Below are 5,958 nucleotides of genomic sequence, written 5' to 3'. Positions count from 1 at the left end.
GGCTTTATCAAAATTTGAATGAAACCTTTAAGTAAATTTTGGAAATGACAATTTCAAGAATTGGGTCAGCCTGTGGATGCATTTCTCTTCAAGGTGACCAATTTCAAAATCAAATCTAAATTGTAAGAAAAATACAGTACTACGTGAAATATATAGTATGTCTTCTTATTTCTATTTTATTGATCAAAATTATATAATAATATATGCATGTACATGTATCACAGAAAATATGTTTAACATGAACAAATTTCATAATAATCATAATGATCAATAGAAAAACATATTTCTTGATTAAGGTTTGCTTTTACATTTATGTGTATATTTGATATAGTTGTCTTCATTTGAAGATATTGAAATTGTATTTATTTCTGCTGGTATTTCTGCTGGTATAAAAAAAATAATCTTAAATATATAATTGGGGGTGCAATATCATGACGTTTATATTGAAATCAGTAAATCCTAGATCTGAGGTCTGGGACAAATTTTAAAGTCTCTTCTGTCAATCCGTTTTATAGTTAACTTAACTTTTCTCACTGAAGCTGATTTGATTAAATGCCTCTTTTTAGATATACCTACTCAATGGCGTTGTACAAAATAAAATGAAAAAAAAATATGATATATACACATATATATGGAGAGTAATAATTAAGATAAAGCATCAAAGTCCTTAAAAAAAGTAATGTTTCAAGATTTTGATTATTTAATATTCAAAGGTATTTTATTTTACTACCTTTTTAATTTCGGTTTGGTTGTAAAACTCCTGCCGCTGAAAGTTTTTATTTGAATCATAAATATATGTAATGCGACAGATTTTTTTTTTTTTTTTTTTTGGAATTTTAATCAAGTGTTGTTTAATTGAATGTTGGTTTACGTCGTGTTCGAGAAATGTTCACTCTTACAGAGACGTCACCATATACCGGAGGAGGGCTTCATATGTAGACCTTTACTCGGCACCCAGGCACATCGAGCAACAAAATTTCTATCGTACCTTCGCCTGTTGTGACAGCTGACCTCGGTGTTAAGGCCTAAGTCAAAGGACCCCCATCTTTCGCTTCAAAGTGCTAAGCGCTTTGGGAAGATGCAGTTGCTACGTATTTTTTTTTTGATCGACTTAGGACAGTCGCAACCGGGCTCGAAACTACGATCTTCCAATAAACTCTAGCAAATTCTCATGGATGGGTGTATCTTAATTTGAAAGAGGCTTCTAAAACAACAATCTCACTGATCTCCCTTTTGCATTTATTTCATTGGCGATTGAGTATTTGAATTAAATATTTCCCTCAAAATAGGGCACCCTGTGTTTTAGTATTATTTTGTATCTTAATATTTTTACTTAACGTAAAAAATTATTTCTTAAACTCGAAGCAATGGCATGGTAGACTAAGTATTCATGTATATTTGCAAAGTTAGTGTTTCAGAAATCTCAGTAAAAGGGTTCAACAACCATTTCCCAGGTGTTTGTGGGCTAATAAGTGTTGAAAAAGGAATTTTTTTTATTTTGTCGAAATTATTGTTATCTGTGAAGCCTTTTAAAAAATATCATTATAAGAACGTGCTCAATATGTATGGTATTTTCCGTATACAATCAAAAGGTATGAATATAAGCAGAATTCACACAGATGTACCCAAGTTTAAATGCAAGAGTGAAGGGAATTGATATTATATAGTTTAATTACGTTTTTTTTCCCTGCTTTTAGGCAAGTTTTGGGATATGTAAATATTTTCAAAACTGAAGGCAAATGGTTTATGGTGCTAATTTTGGGAGCATCCCTACCAATTATGGGTTTCAAAAAAACTAACACCTTTGAAAAAAAAACTATTTAAATAATCGTGCATTTATACCCCTTTAAAATCAATATTTATTCATTAGAACGCTGAAAGCCAAGACAAAAAATCCATACCTGATACATTGATTATCATACTACTACTCTGGTTTATATATTAAGATATTCAATCAAATATACATGTATGATGGGAAGCACTAAAGAACATTAATCTAGCTCTTACATTTGAAAGTATTAAAAATATATCAGGAAATAGAGATATATAAAGTTTTATTATTAAAAAAAGTTATATGTGGGACATTTTTCAACGTGTGTAGAGAGGTAGAAGTACCGGTCTGCGAGGGTTTTCAACGGTCGGAAAAATGACCCTACTTGTAGAATATTGACCGGGGGGGTAATTTTTCTATGTAGAAAAATGACCCCCTGGTCATTATTCTACGGGGGTCAATTTTCGTCGTTACACCGACAGAGGGCTGCAAATTTTACACCTATTTTACGTATCATGGCCCATTGCGCAGTGAGGGATCTTTTTGTACCACCGCCTGCTCAGACACGGGACCTCGGTTTAGTTGATGGAATCCGAAGGCCAGCCTTCATGCCATATAATGAAGTTCGAACCCACAGGTTTAGGATCAATTCCTTACTCCTCGACTCTAGAGCAAACGCAAAAATATTAATCAAAATTCCATAGATGTTTTAGAATAGAAATGACATATGTATTTCTATAGGTGAATTTAAAGACATTCACATGATAGCACATTATCTATCATCCACATGATAGCACATTATCTATCATCCACATGATAGCACATTATCTATCAGCCACATGATAGCACATTATCTATCAGCCACATGATAGCACATTATCTATCAGCCACATGATAGCACATTATCTATCAGCCACATGACAGCACATTATCTATCAGCCACATGATAGCACATTATCTATCCATCCAGCATTATCAATTTTTCATGTAAATTTTTCCTTTTGTCAATAGTTATGCTTACATTAAACACGATCTCGATATGAAAGTGAAAGTATAGAAACATTGTGTAGCAGTTGAAGTAAAGTGTTATATTCAGATCGTTATCCATACGGTTCTTTAAACAATTTAATGAAAATCTGTTGTTTTTATTAGGCCTATGTATTAAACAACTGTAGTTCAGCGTCCCAGTGCCTTTTTTATTCAAAGAACCAAATGCTGATTTGACTGAGTGACGATTGAACAAAGTTATTGAAGCATTGCCTATTTTACTGGATTTTTAAAAAAATAATCCAACTCTTTTTTTTACAGAATAATATTCCAGCACATTTTTAAAAGCCTGTAAGATATGGCATGTATGGAGAGAATTTTCTGGCCATAAAACAACACAATATCTACATGTATATAGGGATAAATTTTCATCTAAAGCAGACATACACGGTACTATAGTTTGTGTTCATGATTTACAAGTGTTAAAAGAACAATAAGAAAAAAATGTGTTTATTCAATTTAAGGAAATTAATTAAAAAAATACTGAAAAAAATTAAAAAGCTCCAAGTATCAGTTAATTCATAAATTTATTATATATCAATTACCTAATTATTTGATATTTTTACAGGTTCAATATACAACCTGCCTTTTTCATAATGAATACATTGAAGAACAGGCACCATGACCCAAAGCTTGCTTCAAAATAGGTAAGTTAATACTCTGTAATAAACTTTAAACTTTCTTATATTATATTCATCCCATGAAAGTTTTAGGATATACTGTATTCAAAATGTCTGTTTTTTGCTTGTCTGTTCGTAGTATTTATTTTTTGGTCAAGGTTTATGCATTTGTTTCTGGATCATTCTGAATCATGCCTATATCATTTTTGGCAATCTTTATTTCCTATTTAAACATTCCAAATTCAATTGTCAAAATTTTGAAACAGTAATTGCTATCGCTTATAAGCTCACCTGAGCCTAAGACTAAAATGAGATTTTGGATTGAAGGCTGTCCCTTGTCTGTCGTATTCGGTGTCATAGTTAACTTTTTTTTACAATTCCATCTTTTATATAGTTTCAAATCACATTACATATAACTAAATTACCTACAGTGGTGTTTTTTTTTTTGTATTTCCAAGAGCTTAACCAGCAGAATCTTTACATTGTAGGCTCCACCCGTGCCTTAACATGAGAGGTTTTCAAATCGTTTGACCATGATCTAAGGGGCTGATAAAATTTCTTAAGAGCTGAAGGTAATTACTTTTGTGGAAACATAATTAATTAATAATACATGTAATTATCACGACTTTGGGACTTCTTAATTATCTAAATATTTTCGTCATCATTTCAGAAGCAATGCAAACACTGTCAGGGAAATGAAGCCAGAATTGTGTAAAAAATTGAAAAATAAATGCAGGATTAATACTTTAAAATTTGTTTTTTTAATTTCTTATTGTTTAGCTAAGGCATTTAAGGACAAGTTGAATATTAAGTTCACATTGCAATTCAAGAAAATACAAATTATCAACATAAAAATGTAAAGAAAGAAATAAATTTAACATATGCTTAACATATGAAAAACATATGAACATAAACGTATTGTGATCATGTGTTCATACAAAACATATGAATAACATATGCTAAACGTGTAATCAACATATGTTCACCATATGTAACTCGTTTTTTATGGCGAACATATGTTTCGGAACATACGTTGCAATTTTAACTGTGTATATACATTGTTTTATGATTTAATAGTGAGTTGAAAGGGAGGTAACTCATTACCTCTTCGTTCCGTAATCTACCCAAAATGCAATGTTCATATTTCCACTAAGTTTTCATTGCACATTCCTTCCATGAGAAAATTTCAACAAAATCTTTAGACATTTCTCATTATTGGTCATGTGTCCTTAGCTACCTTTATATCTTTTCTGGAGCCCACTTTTTAGGGTTATCTTGGAACACAGATGAGTTATATAACGTTAGAAAAACATTACTTCAATGTAGCATGGGTAGAGTAAAAGTGTAATTACTAAAGCTATGGTAAATACTTTTTAGTAAAGCAGGTTTGCAAAAATAGTCACATATGATTACCCATATGTGTATTAAAAAGATGCATGCCAGAGTACCAAGAGTTTTCTAGTGAATTATGTAAATCACTGTGCTAAATATAAATCTGAAAACTCTGATTGGTTTCTTTATGTATTGGGGAATCAAAAGAATGAAAACGACATCTGATCACCAACAAAATCTGATACAGCTGATATACAGAGTAAGCACTGCCCCTATTCACGTTTAATCATCATAATGGTCTTCTTCACGTCCGATCCTTGAATAACAGAGGCACCCCAGGGAAAAAGCCATTGATTTACTCCCCAGGGGCCGTTTAGATAGGCAGCGTAGCAACTGTTAAACCACCACCCCCCGGCGAAACCTCCAGCACAACTACTACTGGATCTGTCATTGTCTCTATCCGGTGTAGAAAACTTCATCCCAGACAGATCATAGCTACTGGTTCCAGTATCCCACATGTAGTCTCCTATAAAGCGGAATAAAACGAAAAAACACACATTCTGCATTTAAATCATTTCAAAGGTAAATACCGGTAATGGTGAAAGGGTTTCTTCTTTAACAGGAATACTTTATACAACTATAAGTAACAATAGTTAAAGCAATATGAACCGCATTTTTGAAAATTTTATTTTGCTCTTAAGATTTGTTATTGTAATAAATTTATATTTTTGTTTAACATGTTTAACAACTAGACTAAAATGAAACATTAACTGTTTTAGAAGAAAGACTGCTATAAAATCTAATATACAGTATCTCTAAGAATTCATTATTGCACAGGACGACAAAAATGTTATTTTGATTCAATCACTACTCACATTGATTTAACTAGCATCTATAATACTGTAAATGTAAGGGTATTTCATGAAAAAAAAATGTACATGTATCAGTAACTTTCTTGATTTTATTAGATATAACAAAAAAGACTTGTATATACATTATATCTTGCAGAAGATGGGTAAACTAAATGTCGAGCGAAAAGCCTAGATCAACTGTGACAAACATGGGGGTAAAAAACTAAACCTTACCAATTGCACCATGTTATTAACAGACCTAATTTGTGTATTAGTATAAAGCAAAATTAGCGCAAAATCCTATGCGTGAGAAGAAGAAAACACTTGCTGTGGCCTT

At 31.7% G+C, this 5,958-nt stretch overlaps 1 long non-coding RNA gene across 1 annotated transcript; it reads left to right on the top strand.

Moving 5' to 3' along the window:
* Window positions 1–3,067: 3,067 nt before the first annotated feature.
* On the top strand, window positions 3,068–4,004 carry LOC134279263 (uncharacterized). The gene is made up of 3 exons (XR_009994601.1): window positions 3,068–3,208; window positions 3,387–3,465; window positions 3,927–4,004. It is a non-coding gene; the product is annotated as an uncharacterized LOC134279263 (long non-coding RNA).
* Window positions 4,005–5,958: the final 1,954 nt, after the last annotated feature.

The sequence above is a fragment of the Saccostrea cucullata genome, unplaced genomic scaffold (assembly GCF_032062105.1).
Source record: "Saccostrea cucullata isolate Sc308-1 unplaced genomic scaffold, CSIRO_AGI_Scuc_v1 ctg6193, whole genome shotgun sequence".
In the NCBI taxonomy this organism is placed as follows: Eukaryota; Metazoa; Mollusca; class Bivalvia; order Ostreida; family Ostreidae; genus Saccostrea; species Saccostrea cuccullata.
Note: the sequence above shows the minus strand (reverse complement) of the source record. Positions and strands in the feature narration are given on the sequence as shown.